Source organism: Pteronotus mesoamericanus, unplaced genomic scaffold, assembly GCF_021234165.1.
Source record: "Pteronotus mesoamericanus isolate MK-2021 breed Mesoamerican mustached bat unplaced genomic scaffold, CSHL_Meso_final contig_116, whole genome shotgun sequence".
Taxonomy (NCBI): domain Eukaryota; kingdom Metazoa; phylum Chordata; class Mammalia; order Chiroptera; family Mormoopidae; genus Pteronotus; species Pteronotus mesoamericanus.
Genome location: NW_026555027.1, coordinates 30,304,143 through 30,325,091, shown reverse-complemented (window position 1 = coordinate 30,325,091; position 20,949 = coordinate 30,304,143).

The following is a 20,949-nucleotide window of genomic DNA, read 5'->3' as shown; positions in this document are numbered from 1 at the left end:
AACTCTGATATTTTTCTCCATTTTGATGTTTCTAAACTTCTTGAAGTATACTATAACCCAGTGTTTCTCAAACTTTAAGGTGAATTGTAATTACGAGGACATCTTGCTAAAATGCATACCTGATGAAATATGTATGAGACAGGACTACATTTTCATATTTCTAACAGGCTCCATGGCAAAAATTAATAAATAAATCAAATTACATATTACAAAACCCTTACCACTTGCTGTGTTGCTGTGGACCAAAATGATTTTCTTTGCTCAAATTCATCTTGTGATTGTATTTAGTGACAGGACCTTTGGGAAGTAATTAAGGTTAGAAAATGTCCTGAGATTGTGGCCTTAATAATGGAATTAATGCCCTTATAAACAGAGGAAGAGATAGGAGGTCTCTTTTTCCTCCATATGAGGACACAGAAAGAAAGTGGCCATCAGCAAATCAGGAAGAGGTTTTTCACCAGATACTGAATCTGCCAACAATTGATCTTGGATCTCTCAGCCCCCAGAAATGTGAGAAATAAACGTCTGTTCTTTAAACCAGGGATCCCCAATCCCCAACCCCCAGGCCATCGACAGGGACTGGTCTGTGGCCTGTTAGGAACATGGCCGCCAGTGAAACTCACTTGAGCTCTACCTCCTCTTTCCCACCCCCCCTCCCCAGCTCCACCTCATCCACCCCCCTTTTTCATGAAACTGGTCCTTGGTGCCAAAGACATTGGTGGCCACTGGTTAAGCAGCCACCTAATCTATGGTACCTATTTCTCCCAATGTTAAAAAACAATAGAGTATTCGTAACAAAACCTTTTCTTTTCAAGATTTTATTTGTTTTAGACAGAGAGGAAGGGAGGGAGAAAAAGAGGGAGAGAAACATCAATGTGTGGTTGCCTCTCACTTGCCCCCTAATGGGGACCTGGCCGGCAACCCAGGCATGTGCCCTGACTGGGAATTGAAACTTTGGTTCACAGACTAGCACTCAATCCACTGAGCCACACCAGCCAGGCAAAACATTTTCTAGGCCAAAATTGGTATGAAGCAAAGAAACAATTACCATTAATTTATATAGGAAAAAAAATTGAGCATCCCCTGACTCCCTAAAAAAACTTAGCAAATCATACCGTATCAAAAAACATATAAAATCAAAAATAACAGTGACATATAGTAAAAGCAGTGTTATTCTTGCTGCTCTAGGTATGCACCATCACTATAGCTGTTCACTTCAAAACATACACACACAACAAAACAACAACAACAACAACAACAAAAACCCACTGAAGTTAATTTGATAAAAGTGATAATCCTCTTTGGATTTCTTTTGTTTAGTGGAAACAGGTACAGGTAATGTAGGGCCTTTATAAAAGTGTAGTGGAGTACTGTGAATTTTCTAAAAAGGATGGGGAATATGTGTGGTTTTTTACAGCAGCTTGAATTAAGACACCACTTTACTAAGTGACTGTCTAATCTTGCTTATTTTCAAGTTGCTCCTCAACTCCTTGCATCAGGTGCCCACTCCACCAGTCTACTGAACATACTCATGACAATTGTGTTACCAGATTTTCATAATCCTTATCAGAACTCCTTGCTCACTCATTTTATCACAGTGATCAATATCTCCGTTTCTTCCTTCTTGCTCGCTGTGCCTCTGCATCATTCTAGTTATACCTTTCCTTCTTTTTTTTCTTTTTAAATTTTTACTCACTTTATTGAGGTGACATTGCTTCATAAAATTATATAGGTTTCAGGTATACAATTTTGTAATACATCATCATCTGTATATTGTATTGTGTGTTCACCACCCCAAGACAAGTCTCCTTCTATCACCATTTATACCCTCTTTACCTTCTTCTATCTCCTCCACTCCCCTTTCCCTCTGGTAATAACCATACTCTTATCTGTGTCTATGAGGTTTTTATTCTTAATCCCTTCATCATTTTCATGTTTCCCTTCATTTTTTTTTTGTAATCCTTTAAAGTCTAAAGTCTTTCTTCTTCTTTTTACTGATTCAAATGCTTCCAAGCTTTGTCATTTGTCTTCTTGCCTTAGCTCACAGAACTCCTTTTTTCCCTATGTATTTCTAATTCTTCCTCATTCTAAATATTACTTCTAATAATGACTTCTGCCTTCTGTATGTCCTCTTTGGAGAAATGTCTTTTCAGGTTTTTTGCTCATTTTTTTAATTGAAGTATTTGTCTTCTTGATGTTGAGATCACACACACACACACACACACACACACACACCTCCTTTTGTTTAATTGGATTGTTTGTCTTCCTGGTGTTTAGATTTTATATATATTTATGTATACATAATTTAAATATACATAAATTCTGTTCTGTTATGTATATGTATACATAAATACATATACAGTATTTAACCCCTTATCAGTTGTATAGCAAATATATTCTCCTATTCAGTGAGTTCTCTTCTCATCTTGTTGATTATTTTCTCTGCTGTGCAAAAGCTTTTTAGTCTGATGTAGTCCCATTGTTTATTCTTTTTCTTTTTTTCCCTTGTCTGAGGAGATATTGGCAATTATAATGCTACAAGAGATGTCTAGATTTTATTGCCTATGTTTGCTTCTAAGATTTTTATGGTTTTGAGACTTACTTTTAAGTCCTTTATCCATTTTGAGTCTATTCTTGTGTATGGTGTAAGTTGGTGGTCTAGTTTGATTTTTTACAGTACGTGTCCAATTTTCCCAACACCACTTATTGAAGAGACTGTCTTCACTCCACTGCATGCTTTTGTTTTGGACTTCTTGGTGTTGAGCTATCTGTTAGACTCCTATGTAAATGTATCAAGGCTCTTAGATTAGTGCTACAAACTGTGAGATTGGATGAAATCACCAGGAGAGTAAGCATAGGGAGACAAGATTACATATATATATCAAACTTTGGGTATTCTGGCATCTAGAGATGAAAGAGATGAGGGTCAAACAGAAAAGACACTGAGAAGGATTAGAGAGTGAAAGAGGAGAAAATGGGATGATGAAAATTGAGAATATTGAAGGCATTAACTTTTTTCTTAATGGCAAAGTACAGGTTATGATAATGTGAGTGAGAAGCTGAGTGGAGAAACAGTTTATTAAAAGAGAAGATATTGGTCAGCAAGAAGTCAACATACTAAAATATAATTTATATGAATATTAGAATCACTATAAATGATAAGAACTCTGTAAAATAAACCCACTGTAACATCTTTCGCTAAAAATCTTCATTGATGTGACCCAAGATGTACAAGGAGAGGCTGTAGTAATATGATGCAAACACATTAGATTAAAAATTTTGTTTGTTTGTTTGTTTTATAAGTCTAGAAGAAGATTTACAAGTAGCAGTGAAGAGTTAGGGCGATTTTTATCTCATTTCTAAGTGGTATGAGTAATGAAGGGAGAAAACTGGCAAACACCTGAGAGGATCCTGGATAAGCAGTTCCTTTAGAGGAGAAAGAGCTTTGATTAGAGCAAGAATGTGAAGGGAATGTCCAGAGAAGCTAAGAATATAAAGAGTTTGTCTGTGAAATCCAGAGAAGTGGAAAAGTTGAACAGGTAGGGAGTAGTAGCAAAGGAGTCAGCAAAGAGGATTTTTTAGAAATTTGTTGGGGTAAGAGCCTGGGTAGTGAAAATTTTACTGGCTAACATAAACAGAGATAGAAACACTTCACCATCATCTTACATTGTGAAATAATCTTCACTTGAAATGCATTTGGCAATTTTGTACTTGTCAAATACTATTTGTGTCTCTCATCTCCATTTAGTATTATTTGGCCACAAATTGCATAAGTATCCCCCTTTCTTTCTTTGTAGTACATATACAATTCACTTCTTTAGTTATGTCATTTGTTTATTTACTCACTATAAATTTTTACTGAGTATTTACTAGTAGGTACTGTGTAAGGAAGTAGTGAAGAAAAAGCCCTAATTCCTGTAGCCAACATAAGTGAAGGTATTTTTGTATATTCTTTCCATTTATAGTGCACATTTTCAAATAGCAAGTGTCATATTTTGCAATTTTGCTATATCCCATTAAGCCCCTATGTAGTTCAGCCCTATATAACTACTAATTGTTCCATAACTGTTATAAAAGATTGAATGAATAGCTCTGATATCTCTTGAAATGGATATGTAGCAAACACAATATGCTTAGATAAAGAATATGACCATATGTTTAGATAGAAATGTTTTTGAAAATTTACAAATCAGCCTTTTATAATTCATCAGCATTTCAAAATTATTTCAGTGCTAATAAAGAAAAATGTTTTCTTAAGGAAAACAACAGAGACACTAGAATAAATTTAAAAAGCTCTTGGTTTAGGAAAAGAGTTGAGTAGGAAAAAAAATGAGGCAGGAAAACAATGACATTAAAAGAGCTACACGATTAAGGGACAATAAATTGTAGTTGAAAATATTATTTGCTTAATTTTTTTATTCATGTTTACTAATTTCTTCTTAAACAATGAACTGTTAAGCTCATCCTTCAGAAAAAGTTAAAGAGCAATATCTTGAAAACTCTAAAATCTTAAAATTTGAGTGGTACTTCAAATTCTGATATTTTCTCAACCAAGAGAAGAGTAACTTAGGCAAAACCGAAGAGAAACTTGGGCAAAACCACACTCCTAACAAATACCCATTAACCAAATGTCACTTAACACTGGTGGTCAATTCTCTTGAAATTATTTTTTCTTTTCAACAAGAGTAGTGAGAGAAATAATAATGGAATATCTTTAGAATTTACAGATAACAACTTTTTCCTTTGGGATTAACTCAATCACAGACCTATGGCAAAGAATGATGGTGATAGAACAGAAGCTTCTGACAACAATAGGAGAGGAGGGTAGAAAGAGACAAATGGAGATGGTTAATCAGAGCTGGGTTATAAATCCCATCTCAGTTTTTAAGTACATTTGTCATTTCCTCAGTAGGATGCTGAGGAATATATTCCAGGGAACAGCTCAGAAAGTACTATTCAAATTCTCAGAACTAAACTTTTGAGAAGGAACCATTGTTGAGAGCCCTCAAAGTGAACCAGCTTATCTTCTCCCTGAAGAGAACTATGAAGACAAACCAGAAACATGTGAACAGAAGATATTTCAGATCAGATGTCCTGGATGAGGAAATTCAGTTCACAGGTAACAAGAATAAATGAGATTGACTGTTTTTTCTGGAACATAAGGCATATTACTACTCTCTAGTGATCCACAAAATTGTAGTAACAATATAGTGCAAGTATTAATAACTTGCCTCTTTTCATGTACTTGAAATGTAAAGTGCTTTGATATAAATTATCATATCTAAGACCTATATTTTTCCTGTGATGTAGGCAAGAATATATTTTCAAAGAAGGAAACTGATACTCCTAATTATGAAAAGATTTCGCAAGGTCATTGAGCTACTAAATTGCCAAGCTGGGACTTAAACCAAAGTACCCAGCCCTTTCTCTTGTGCTGTATCTGTTAAGAGCCATCATGACCTAGGCCTGACTCAGGTTGCTCACCTGTGTACAGACTTCATAAAATACAGAATCTATCCTATCATAGTCAAGCCCTCTCCAATTCACTATATTATTAAAAAGCAAATCAATCTTAAATAAATAAATGTATAATTACAATTTGTAACTTGTAATCTTATTTCTTAAAGTTTTTAAAAGAATTAATATTACCTATACATATTTTATACTTGTGTTTTATAGCCACTAAATGCTGAATAGACATATCAGGAAGGCAGAACTGAGCATTTTAATGTAAACGATGTATCCAGCAAAACATATTTTAAACACAAAAAAAGACAGGTCCAACATACTTATTTTTATAAGTAATATGAAATTAAGTGAATATAATTTTTACATATTTTTAAAGATGAAGCTTTCAATTATATCCATGACTATTGGATGTTTTTAAATGTTACTGTAAAGACTATTGTAGGGTTGAAGATGAAACATTTTGAAAAGCATATGTTTGTGCTATAGGGAGTAGGTATTACAATTACAATTAATATTTCTCTTCAAGCTCACTTGATGTATTTCAAAAATGAAATTGCTGGCCAAACTGAACCAGTGAATATGGTGTATTGATCTCAGTGTTTAAATCAATACTTCCACCCCTAATTATTTAAACCCACAACAGGCATCTTTGCAGTGCATGGCCATGTTATATTAATATGAGTGACTTTGTGACCCATGGTTTGCATGTGAAATAAACACCTGGGGTAGTTGTAAAAAAGTTTACTGAAAGTCCCCCAAAGCAACTGGTATGTAAACCTTTAAAATGTTAGAAGAGTTAAGGGAAACAAAGTTGGTATTTTTATGGAATGTTGAAAGCAAGACATAAATATTTTAGTGAACCGAGCTGCTCAGTCATCTGAAGTTTATGACTTGGTTCAAAACCATTTATCTAGTCAGTATGTAGTCCTAAACTATGGTTTAATACTTCTGTTATAGTACAATTGCAGCAAAGAAGTACTACTAATTTTCAGTCTGGAGAGTTCTATATTGCTAAAATAGTTAAAGAATGTGAAAATTGCTGGAGGTGATTAATAAAACAAATTTAAACCAATATAAACATGTGCATTTTACTGAAGAATGATCATTCACTTTTCAGCAATCTCAGAATTACATGTTTTTAAGTATTTTTTCCCCATGACCAAAATAAGGACCTTTACTGAAACCTCATGAAACAAAGAAAGAAGGTAATAAATATTAATAGAGCTGTTTACACAGTTCTGTAGCTGAATTTATGCCTGTAATAATACAGGTATACTCTCCAAATTGCTAGCGAGGGGAAGAAATGGGCTTTATTAATGTCTACAATTTCAAAGTGCTGCTCCAGATTTTACTCAGGAAATTATTGCTTAAAATCAGTAGAATGTGTAACATTGTTTTCCTTTAGTTTTTGTCATCCTGTACCTTACTTCTATTACTCTTTTATTTTGAAAATTCAAGGTTAAGTAACTATTTCTTTCATGATATAACACAATAAACATGAAATTACATTAAAAATTAAAGTTTTGGCTAAGATATTAGGTAATGCTGATGCATCAATACAAATACTTTGATTCTACAACATGAAAGAATCCTTTAAAATGAAGTTTTTTAAAATACACATTTTATTAGGATGTCTTAGAGGAGAGTTAAATGCACATTTTATTAGGATGAACCTACTTGGGAACAAGGGCACTGCTATATCCCAAGGGCCTCAAACAACGCCAGGTATAAATAGGTATTTAAGACGAACTTTTGAATGAATTATTGAATAATCATAAGTTGACTACAACTTAGGCTTACAAATGCAAAAGTATGGATTGTGAAATTTGCTTTACATTTTCACCAAAATACTATGCCAGCACACCAAACTCAACAGGTCTAAAATCAAACACTGTTTTCTTCTGCAACAACTTTATTACTCCAACTACCATATTCTGATAAATAGTATCATATATTGCCTACCACTCTGGGTTAAAATCTCTGCCATGTGTTGCTCCATATGAGTTTAGCCTCCTTAAAGGCCAATGCCTTGCCTGTTTATTCTATCAGCACAGTATTTTTCAATTAGCTATGAAGTCTCCAAACCCATGTGGCACTCTTCTGATTTGTTTATTTAAGGTATTTTGTTCAAACAAGTGTAAGAAGTTTTCATATGATCTCTTTGCTTTCAATTTTTGTTCTTTCAAAATCACTCTGAAATTATAAGAGTTGTAATTTGTGGCAGTTTGCACTAGGTAATGCTGAATATATAGGGACAAAGAAACAAATGAAATCATGCAAAATAAAAGTTTTTATTTCTGGCACATATAAGGAGTCCAAAAGTAGGCTATAGACTATCATGATTACAAACTTTTTTTCTGCTGCTTGTCTAACCTTCATGAGCCACATCATAATCCAAGATGACTCACTGAGCTATTTCCAACATGATTGCATTAAACCAGCAGGAAGTAAAAAGGAAAAAAAAATGAGTGCACCCCTTGGAGGAATATTTGCTATACTATTTTTGATTAATATCATTGGCTGGAATATAGGCATGTGGTTACAAGTTATTGCACAGAGGCTGGGAAATGTAGGCTGTCCAGGAAAAAATGGCTGCAATGTCTGCCAAACCAAATGTTTCTAACATACCTTGCACTACCGATATTAACATCCTCATTTTGTGAGGATGAAACACACATCCTTAAAGAGGTTAAATAATTTTACAACTTCATTGCCTGCAGTCCATATTTGCTGCTTTCTGCTACTGTATACTTCTTGCTCTACTGTTCTGCTCCTTTCCGGCAGGGACTGGTTCTTAAGCTTTTTAGATGATCAAAAAAAGCATGATGAATGGATATATCATTGGTCAAATATAAGGGGCAAAGTTTAATTGTGCCTTAGAACCTCATAGTGCTAGCCTAGCATCAGGAAATAAGTACTTTTTACAAAGAATATTTATTTCTTCACTCATACAGCATTATCATGAAAGGAACACATTCAGTATTTCAAATAGCTCAACTGCTAAGTCAGAAACAAAACATTTAAGATATAGGAGTATGACAAGGAAGAAAGTGCATTAACATAAAATTTATTTTTACTTATAATTTCTCTTTAAAAAATTTTTATTGTTGTTCAATTACAGTTGTTCTTCTCCCCCCCCCCCCCCCCCCCCCCCGGCCTTGTCCTCCACGGCCCTGCCCGTCCCCCATCTCCCACATCCAATCCTTTCCTCCGTTGTCGTTGTTCATGTGTCCTTTATACATTTTCCTTGACTTGATCCTTCCCTTTCTTCCCCTCATTATTACTTATAATTTCTAACAAAAATATATTTATCCAACCTCTTTTCTTTCTGTTTGATCAGTTGCATATTTTGAACTTTTAAGTAACAGAGAAGTATTGCGAGATATGTGAAGAGGATTATAGTATTCAAAATTGAAGAAGGATTAATTAAGCAAGAGTCATCAAAAAAAATCTCATGGTTCAGATACATTGGTTACCTGGAATAATCAGACTGCTAGTATTCCAATTGATCACTAATTACTATAGTTGAAAACTTGGGAGAAAAGTTATTCAATTGTAGTAAAAGTCTTATAAATAAACTACGTATATTTGAGTATTTTTCAGTTTCTTGCACCTTACATCCTCTGTAAGTGTATATGTTAGCTTGCATCTTTTGGTGTTAATTTGTAAAAATCTCTAGGTCAAGAGTCTTTTTACCCCGAATTACTTATTTCTCAGTCCATGCTCTCGGTGCTGCTGAATGCCACTTTGCTCATTCGAAAGGAAGCGGTTTTATCTTCTTCACTAATTAACTAAACAATTTCCTTGTCCAGAAGGAGTGATACTTTACTGACTTACAGCCATATTTTTCATGTAAAGGAGATAGATAATTGTTAACACTTGAGGACACAGGTAATTAAACAGCATGGTTAAATGCCCAAGTTGCTTAATTTACTAGAAATCATTAACGCATAGCACTTCTATAATTGGTTATATTTCAAAATTTTTAAATTGTAGCAGAGTAATTATTTCTTAGTTTTTGTAATTATTTATTTCCCCATGTATTTGACTTTATATTTAATTAGAATAGAATAGTTTGTTCTTTATAATCAAATAACCAATTTACATTTAGGTACTTAATTTATTAACTCATCCTATTAATATTTTCAACAAATATTTGTAAGCGAGAAAAGAGTTCTATTTTATTTTGCAATTATCTTTTACAAGACACCACTTTAGGTTTAGAAAATTAAGAAAACAAATTTCCTGTCCATACCTGGAGCATTGGTAGAAGACATAGGAATGATTGTGTGTACAAAATGAAAGTAGGATAAAAGTGATTTTGATAAACAGCTAGGAGAACACTGAGAAGTAACAAACCTTTCCTGATAGTTTATAAAACATTTCATCATATAGAAAAATTTTGATTTGTCATTGAGGAAGAATAAATGTAGTCAGATGGAGGATTTGGGTACAATGTATTATTTAAAGAATGTGTAAAGGCAAGCCCATGTGATATATTGAATACTTAGGGAAGGGGTCAAATACGCTCAGAAAGCAGGGTATGTGGCAGTAAAAAAGACTTTAACATGACTAAAGGATAAATAACTTAATGTCATACTTCATGATCTTCACCTGCTGTCAAAATGAACAAGTGCCTAAATGTGACAAATAGTGCCACACAATGCTATTACTCTTATAGACAATGCCTTGATCCATTTTTTTTCCAATGGCCTGAAATGGCTTTTCCTCAGCCACTACTGTCCTCAACTATATCCCAACTGTCTATTGTTGTCACTGTAACTAATGCCCAAATCCTACCCCTGGGTTCCAAGTCCCTGATTCCAGATTTGGAATTACATCCCTCCTTTAATTAATTGAGCTCTTTTGACTAAATATAGAAAGTCCATCCATTAAGTATTTGGAGAAAGTCCTTAAAATTGGATTAAGTCTTTCCACTTTACAATCCTTGTAGCAGAACATGAATATATGACTTGAAGTGAATTTGCCTTAGGTATTAAAATAAAAATTACTTTTTAAAATAGACTCAAAAGTGTCCGTAAAGAAAATATATCCTTTTGATCTCAGGTGTGTTCCTTGCATTTTCATACTTCTATTCTCACAGTCTCTAACTGGTACCTGTCTTGTTCTCCTATTATGTGTATGTGGGGATGTGCTATATAGTTTACAGTCAAAGAAGCAAAACTTTTAATTGGCATTTCTCTATGTGGCATCATTTAGTAGGCATACTAACAACTTTTCTATCTGTTCTAATGATATCTTTCTTGGGAGGTAGACTGTCATAATTTCAAATCAAATACATCTGAGCTTCAATATTAACCTTGCCATGTACTTGCTTTATGATTTTGTGCAAGTTGCTTGACTTTCTGATACTCATTTACTCACCTGTGAAGTAGCGATCCTACCCTGCTGTGATTTTGTGAGGAGTTAAACATAAACAGTGTTGACCATCTGTAGACACACAACAGTGTAGCTGTTAGGTTTCAAATTATGATTATTACTTTATGCCTCCTTCTTTACTTTCATAAAACTATTGCTATCTTAATATTGCTCTTTATTAATCTCTTTACTCTCTTAATATAACTAAAATCTAGTCTTCCCTTTATATCAGTCATGGTTCCAACAGGAAAATAAAAACCACACGGCCGTTTCAACAAAGAACTTTGGTAGAAAGAACTATAGGAACATAGGTAAGGGAGCTGAAAGAGTAAGAAGGGAACATTGGAGGAATGATAGCAGGAAGCAGTTGTTATCCTAAGGGAACAGATTAGATTAATCAGAACTTGGAATCTTGGGTGAAGAACCTAATGAAACTGGAACTCAGTCAAACCTTTGAGGAACGGCTCTGCCAACTGCTGCTGCTCATAAGTCAGAGGACATGCAATAAGGCTGGTCCTGAGAGATCAAAAGAAGTGAAGGATTCAGTCAAGAGTCACTACTGCCTTCACATTTCCTTCTGGGGCCCTCCACAGTCAGATCCTGACCCAATGCTGGCCGCCCAAAGAGCAATATGGTTGTCAGAGTTCCAGCTGCCGACTACCAAAGCACTGCTGAGATGGGTGGATTTAGAGCTGATAAACGGTAGGTGAATGGCCAGTATGGTCAAATGTCTGCCTACTGAACATCCATAAACACAATCCTACATATATTTGAACTTCGATGTAACTTCAATTATGACACTAAGCTCCCGCTTAACAAGATGTAACTGTTCTATGTCAAATGAAGATGGGCTTATCTTCTCCCTTTTATAGGGAGACCCAAAGTCCTGAAGGTCATAGATTTCCACGGAATTTGCTAAAAGATAATGTGATGGATCCTGAGTCATTAAACCCCCTTATGCATCCTGTTTTAGAGAAGGCTAAAAGTTTATATACCAGAAGAGATTTTCTTTGAAGGGAAATTGTAGGAGGAGAGGTTGTTCTGGAGAATGACGGCAGTTTTTCCTGTACCCAGACTTCAGTGAAGTGGAGCTCAGTCAGTAAACCCTTTTCTTTTGAACTTCCAGTTCAGACTCCTTCCTTATTACTGTGAGCACAAGACTAGAGATTTTATGGAAGGCAAATGTACTTGTAGCATGAGTTCCTGTATCTGAGTTTTGAAGGCTGTGTTAAAGAGTCCTGTAATGGCAGCGTGACAAGAGAGGGCAGCAGTGGGAGAAGCCCACTCTTCTCTTTCACAGGTTGCAGTGATATTCTCCTAAGGCCTGAGTGAATGTTATAGAAAGCCCTTGAAGACTCTGCCAGATAGACAGATAGACAGACAGACAGATAAATAAAAAGGGCGTCTGTCAATAATTCACATGCAATACATGGAATATCTATTTTAGTCATCAGGGTGACTAAATGTTGAGATTCTGTTTCAAGCAACTTGGCATATGAAAGATTCTGGAAAAAATAATAAATAAAAATGTTTTCTCTGTAAATTTCATGTGGAACCTAGAGAAAATATCACTGTCATCCTCTGACCACAGAGCTGAGTTTGCAGAAAAGTAAAGTAGATTGGAAACCCAAAAGGTATAAATTAAAATCCAATATGCAGCTCCAGGAGGGTGTGTCTTGATCCCAGGAAACTTGAGATGGATGGAATAATATTTAAGAAATAGAGTCTCCTATGTGATGATCAATTGGTATTGAGTGAGAGAGTTTAAGGGTTAAAGAAAGATGGAAAAAAGGAACAAAACATCCAGCTTGAGAGAGCAGGGAGAGAGCATTTCAGTCCTAGATCGTACCTGATGTCTTGATGAAACACCTTGGTCTGGTGCTTGGGAGCATCAGAACTGGAGACCATAATTTGCAAGTGACCAGAAGACATAAAAGAAGCCATTTGGAGTGAATGAGGAAAAATGAAATATGTAGGGGATCTGGTATGAAAGTGACATGGAAAAACACCATTACTTAAGAGCCAGATTGTGGAAGAGGGGCTCAGTGTGGGGTTTATGAATGGATTTCTAGCACTGTAGGTGGAAATGACATAAAAATGGTGCCTTAGACATGAAGAGAAGAGTGTTTTGCAGGGAGGAAACGCTTATAACTGGAGTCGATAGCTGTCTGGAGATCAAATAAGGACTAGAAACAAACACTTGATTTAGTAAGGAGGCGGATTTGAGGGTTTTTATTGAGAGTGGTGTTGCAAGTAACCAATAGAAACAAGATTCAAACCTGAATCTCATGCTTCTTTCAAATTCCCACCTTTCTGTCAAAAGGACTTTACTAGCCTTTTATTTACAAATTAGAAAATAGAGGACCAAAGAGAGTTAATCAGTTGCCTAAAACAGGGGTCATCAAACTGATTGTGGCCAAATCCAGCACACAAAGTAAATTTTGTACCTGAAATCTAAGAATGAGGTTTACATTTGTAAACAGTTACTTTTAAATGGTTATGTAGTGCCTACATGATATCTTTGATTTTCCTTTCCATCCTCAAAGCCACCTACAATGTTAAATACTGACTCTTCATTAAAAAGTTTGCAGACCTCTGGTTGGCCTTTCTGAGAATAACTCACAAATACAAGATAAAGGTCTTCTGATTGTCCACTCTACCTACAAAACTATAAAAACCAATAGAATAAACCAACAATTCTCTAACAAGTAAAAAAATTACTTCTGATTGCATATTGATGCAAAGTAGTATTAAATATCATAAAAGCCAAAATGTGAATACAGCTTCATACCATAATTTAGAAGCTTTTTAAGAATAATTTCTAAGGTTGGTCTTCAGTGTTGTTGTACTATTTAAAATCAGTAACATGTTTTAAATCAAATAAATTTTCTAAATGATGGCATTTCTGACTGAGCCATTATCTCAATGGACTCATATATGAAGGCTGGGGAAATAAAGATTTTGATCATTTATATGCAAAATAGTTTTTCATCTTCAGGGATTATAAAGGAAAGTGGTTTTCATTTCATGTCATGTCTGAAATACTTTAGTATTTGTAAAATACATATGATGACTCTTTTAGTTCCTCCATTTGTAATATTGGTAATTTTTAACTAAATATCAAAAGTTAAGAAATTATTCACTCTGGTGAGACATTTAATATGATGGGGCGATTAATGAATGACAAACTCCAATTTCTTTTCTTCTTTCACATAGTAAAATAGATGTGTGGGGAAGAAAACATTCCACCCCAAAGGCATAAACGTTAGTCTTAACTCCTCTTAGCAGCCGCATGTCTTTAAACGAGCTCTTTATCTCATTGATTCTGTGTCATGAATTGTAAAATTGAGATACTGGGGAAGGCAGCTGAAAAGCTGGCCATAGAGGTTTTGGTACACTCCTTGATAGGTTTCTTGTTAATATCAAATAAAACAATGCGAGTGAAGTGATTTCTAAAAGTATACATCATAATGCTGGGCTTCTGGTCCAGCCAGCCCTGAGATGCAGATGAAAAAACTATTCAGGCACACGAATTTAGTGAACCTGAAGAGAGAATGGGGGAGCACCTCTAAGTAGGGAGTGCTCCTAACCAAGTCTCTCACATGGCTTTTATTCATATTTCCCCCATACACCAGGTGAACATTACTCCCCCCCAGCTTGAGAAAGCTATTTCTCAGAACAATGGCTAGATGCTTCGCAGAGCAGGATACACTTGTCTATACATCTTAATTGATTTGTTTATAACAATCTAAGGTACATGTTCCAGGACACCAAGCTCCTTACATGCTGCTATTGGCCCCTAGCCATGTTGGGCTTCCGGTACCTCACCTGCTTTCGGGTCAGGCCACCTAAGGATCATAGCTGCAAGAACCAAAGCTGGCAGTCCCTAAACTTCCAAGGAGACACAGTTTTCTTCTTGCCTGATTTCCCTGTCTTGAGGTTAGACACCTGGTTTTTCATCATCAGGGCTGTACACAGCAGAGGAAGCTTCAGTGGATACAATGCATTCCTTAGGCCAGATTTCCCACAGGAACCCTTGGTGTTAGCATTGGATCATGCCTGCCTCCTGTAGTCCCCGTCTTCTGGTCAAGTCTCACAGGCCCTTTTCAGGGCCTTGTTTGTGCAGCGTTACAGTCTCCGATGCCACACAAAGTGTTCTCTAACACCATAACATCAGGTAAGCTTTGTCTAAGAAGAGTCAGATAATTGGTTCAATTAAAACGATATATTTAGAAAACAGTGACATCTGTCATGGTGAATGTAGAATTAAGATTTTGATAGAAAGGTTTAATAAAAAGTAAAAAATATTTATTTTTATATAGGTCATATATAAAAACAATCTTCACAAAGGATTAAATTTTCCTTTCTTATATTTCAAACAAAATGTTTGCCTTTCCTTGAATAAAATGAAATTTGAACTGTGAAAATAAGCCAAAGTCTAAAATTTAATTCTGTTCAAAAGTAAATGACAAAAGTATTTGGAATTTTGCATCAGTAAGATAATGCTGAGTATATTTGAACAGCATATTAACATGTAAATATTTTTAAAATATATCCAAAAATCTATACTTATTTTTCTACAAAATAAAATAATAAAAAGTATAAAATAGTGAAGAAAATGAGTAGCTCATGAAACACAAATTGGTGTCTTACAGATAAAATAAAAACATTTATTTATATTTAATTTAAATAAGCATTTAATTTTAATATTACTCAAAATTTAAAGAAATACAATATGCTGTTCACACACTCAGAAAATCAAAGAGCTTTAGGAAAAAAATTAAGCAGCTTGATGATTACAGTTAATAGGGACTATGAAGGTTTCTGAACAGATGAAAGTGCAGTGAACCAGTCTTCATTTTATAAATCATGTGGTAACAAAGATGATAGACTTACAAATACCATTTAGATACGGACTTTTATACCTTAGCAAGGTAACATGGAGAGGGTGGGTGGTAGGAGAGATATACTGAGTTAAAGAACTAACTAGTGAAGAAAAAGAAACATGATGAAATATGGTTTTACTGATATGGTTTATTTAAATCAAAAGAGAAAATTTTTTAAAAAATTGTTTACATATGCAAATTCAAGTTTATTTATTTAAAAACTTCTGAGTTCATATGAGTCTGCTTCTCCCACTAAATACTTTGCTCCTTCAGTGTAAATAAATCAGGATTTGCAATACTTTGCCTGTAGTGTCATTACAAATTAAACCCTAAATGAGATTTAAAAACTCATATTCCTCAGGGGAAGTAAGGAAGGTTGAGATACCTAGGATGGGGAAAATTGAGAGTCAAAAATTATTGACCAATCTCTTATATAACATTTTTGAAATCCTATAAATATTAACTTGGCATTTTCATCATTGCAAATACTGTTGCAAAATCTAATACACACAGCAAAACAAATAGCTCCCGAATTTTACATAGCTTACTTCACTAGATGAAGATTTGTGTAAAGAATGTTGAATTTTATTTTTAACCATGAATTTAAGTTGAACAAGTTTCCAAAAAATTAAAATTTTGAAGATTTTAATCATCATTGAAATTTCAAAAAGGAGCTCTTTAAATAAGGAGGCTTTTGTGAAGTTAGCAGTGGCATGTAACACACTAAACCAGAAAGTGGCTTTATTGAGAGAAATCAGTGGTTCCAAGTTACTGTCCACTGAAGGAAAATGGCAGAGTTGTCAACTTCCTTAATAATTTGCTTCAACATTGTAGGAGAAACTTCAGAGATATTTCAGTAGATGGCATTATAAAGTGACATAGTTGCATCTTTTTCTCTCTACTCAAAGCTACAAATGAATCAGCCTTTCCCAGGTTACATAATTTAACAGACTGTTATGTTTCTGTTTTTGGACAAATCAAGGGGTGAAGTTCCAGGCTGTTTAATGTGAGTTTTATTATTCAAAGTTTCAAAATATCTGATGCATAAATGTAAAGTGGTTCATCCTTTTTTTTTTCCTGTCAATTCTTGCTTCATCGGCAAGGGAGTTGATGTTCAAAGTAAGTTATTAAAATAAGGTATATGAGAAAAAAGGAGCAAAAACGCAGTATAACATAAAATGTTTTATGACTTGAAAGAAAGAGATTAATAGTTAAGTAGAAGTGGTCTGAAATCTCTATCAAAAGGCAGAGACTGTCAGATTGGGTTGAAAAATAAAACCCACCTACATATTGTACGTAAGAACTTCAAATAGACAAAATAAACAAACAAAAAATACTTAAAAGAAGCAATTGAGTTTTTGTGCCCTTTTAAATTTATTAAGAAAGCTAGTAATACACAAGCTTCATATTTTTCTTCTTCTGCAGTTGTTATTTTTGTTATTTATTTGTTATTTTCTAACTAAAGCTAAGTATAATGTCAAGGTATTGCTAAAAATTATTTCTTAGCAAGTGGAAATTCAAGTGGTATAATTTGATAAGAATAATGATTGCATATTATTTCAGTATTTTGCCTGGTATTTGTTTGGAGTAAAAATTATTTAATAACAATTTTATATCACTTTTAAGACCATTTTTCTTAGAGCCACAGAAAATTTTTTTAAACAAATATATTTTACAGCCACTTTTGTTTTTAAAGAACTGTTCAGGTTTTTTATTTATTTCTTGAATAAGGTTTTAAATATATTTATTTATTTCTATAATATGAGCACTTCTTTAAAAAACCTTGATTTTTTTCTAGTTTTCTAAGTTTTGCATTGTAAACAAAAAGATATGAAAACACACAAAAGTATAAAATATTAAAAAACACTTGTAATGTTATCATTTTGAATAAGCATGACCTCATTTTGGGTGTAATATCTTTCCTTTTTTATGAATTTTTTAAACTTTAGATTTATTTTTTATACTGTTATAGATATACCAGTTTTTCCCCCTTGGCCCACTTCCACTCACCGTTCGCCCCCCTTTCCTCAGGCCATCATCACGTTGTGTCTGAGTCTATGTGTTGTTATCTTCCATTTATTTGTCTGTTATTTATTTCAGCATAAGTTCATTTTAAAGAAATGCTTTGGGTTTAATTCAATACAATAACTATTTATTTTGTTGCTCAAGTTCAAACTTTGACCATTGTGGTGACTTTTTTCAGGTTGCTTCTTATGCCTCTGTCTTCCTTTTTTAAAATTTAGAACTTTATTTTTTGCTATTACAGTATGTTCCAAGACCTGAAATCAACAAGTTATTCGTGAGCCTTGATTCCTTTCATTGGAAAAGAGCACTTAGAAACCAAGATCTAGTTGCAAGCTCTAATTTAAAATTTTTAAATAAATTTTGCTGCAGTATAGTGTTTATACTGCCTGTGGATACAAATGGTCTTTGAAGTATTTACTGAGTACCGTGAGACACCCACAGAAGTTGAACTCCTATTTGTGAATTAGAACTGAAGCATGTGCTTCCTAGACCACTGAGGTAAGATGCTTTGAATGTTTTCAGATAGAGGCAAGTAGATTTGAACTTTGCTTCTCTTGTGAAAAAAAATACAGTAAATTACAGATTTGTCAAGATAATTGTGCTAAATAATTCTGGACTTTTGAAAAATATCTGTGTTTTGGTGGGAGGAGAATCAGGACTAAAAGAAATGGGGACTTTCTTCAGTGAAATTGTTTTACTTTTTAAATTAAATCTATTGGGGGGACTTTGGCTAATAAGATTATATAGGTTTCAAGTGTACAATTTCATGATACATGATCAGTGTATTGCATTGTGTGCTTGCCACCAAAAAAAATCATCTTCTGTCACCATATATTTGGCCTCCTTTATCCTTTACTGTCCCCTGCTCCCTTCTCTCTGGTAACCACCTTACTGTTTTCTGTGTCTGTGAGTTTTAATTTTATTTCCCAAATATGAGTGAAATTATATGGTTCTTGTTAGATGACAATACCACATGGATACAAAATGGCAGGTAGAACTCGTTGAAATTTTTCTTATTGTGGAAGATACTTAGAAAATTGTGTATAAAAACAAAACAAACAAAAAACACCATTGAAATGTTAGATACTAGAATTAAGGCATGCATTATAATCAATCCATTCATTATTTTGAATTTAATATAATGGTTAGTATTTTAAAATATAGACCAATTTGAAGTTTATCAGTTCAGCACAGCTGAAATGATTTTTAATATTAATATGTGATATAGCCCATTATGATGATTCATATATACCCAATATTCTGTTCTAAGTAATTTACATATTAGTATGAGCTAACAACGTACTTCTTTAAACCAATAAAAAGCAATGCATGCTTAAGGATCAATTTTTTTCATTCTGCAAGTATATTAAAATATTCCTAAATTTATATGTGTGTGTTGAACTGTTATCCTGTCAAAATAAAATACACAATTTCTTTGGAAAAATAAAAAAACAAATAGAGGAAAAAGAAAATCATGCTTAGATTCTCAATTCATTGTCCATATAAGATAATTTCAGCAAATTTTCTGTACTATGAGATTACAACAGAAGTTAATACTTGTATATGGATTTGAATTTCCAATATTTAGTTTGAGAATTCTAGCATCCTGTAGTTCAAAATAGCAATTATGGCAATCAGTAAACACATTTCTTCCCCTGTAAAATTATGCTATTTAAAAAATTCAAGAGTAATGTCCAAAGGACAATCTGGCCTTGATATATCCAGATGTGTGAAAGTGTAAAATCAATTTGCTGTTCTAGTATTTTATTTAGAATAAAGTACGAACAAGAGTCTGATTGCTGATTCCTTCCTAAACTGATAACAAGAAATTACTATTGCAATTTTACAGAAATCTGTTTCTGAGAGAGTAAGGAGAAAAAAATATTAACTGAAGAACAATTGTTTCAATGATTGTTTGGAGAGATGACCTACATTTTTCTCCCAATCTGTAGTCTCAGTTTCTCATAAGCACCACAGTTCTACTGTTGCATGAAAAAAAAAAGAAGCAAATTGGAGAGCTGGCTGGGAATTAATAAAATTATTAATAACAGTCAAGTATTTTTAAGTTTTTATTTTGTCAATTACTGCTCTAAATTTCCTCACACCCTATTCACTTGGAAAAGCAATATTGGTTGTTTAAGGCTGTATGGCCAGATATTTTCATGCCTAAATATTATTATGATCATTTCTACATCTTTCATATTGCTGTTTGTTGATGAATACTTGTATATAATATTTTTTAGTTTCTATTTTTTGTTTTCTTTCATTCTTGTATATATTCAGTATTGCACCAATTTCAATTCCAAAAATTCTCCTTGATAACCTTAGTTTGTACAATAATTTCCTTCTATAATTCCTTATTGCAATATATATGTACATTTCAAAGAATCTTTTGTACAGTTGTTGAATGATTATGTAGGTATTTTGTTGCTCAGCTCTTATATTCTATGTTGTCTTAATGATGGATCATGTCTATGTCTCAATGATATCTACCACAGCCTGTATAAATTGACATTTCATTTATCATTTTCTTCAGTATACTTCTCTGTGAGTTTAATAATAATATGTTAAGCAGTTTATTTTATTGGATATTAACTTTAAAACTATAGTTGTCTACTGTTTAAAAATAACACCACATTTATAAGTTTCCAAGCTACAACATTAGTGAAAAAAGAAAACATTTTGTGTAGTACTATTTATATTCCTTTTAAGAATAAAATGTGATGCATTAATTATTTGTTTACTTTTCTGGAGGACATGATATATCTTATGAAAATGGATATTAATCCATTTTTTTAATACAAAAAAACTTCTAGATATTCAGGGCAGTAAGAGGAGGATTAACATTAATTAAATTGTATATTTTTAATAGTAAATAAATTTTTTGTTCAGAAGGGATTGTAGATACTAAGGATAGATGGAAAGTGTTCTTGATATCTAGCAAAATTAAACTTCCTGTAGAGATTATAAAAGTATCTGTGAAAGAAGGGAGTGATTGAAATGAGAAAATTGAAGAAGTATCGTCTTTAAATCGTGTTTTGGATAAAATTTTTTTAAAAAACAAACAGCAAAGACTTAGAATGTGGAAGAAGCCATTTCTTTTTATTTAAATGGGAGGGAAAATTAAGATTAAAACTCCATGTTTGATCTCTAAAACAAATGTTTACTGGCAAAACAGGCCACACCTAGG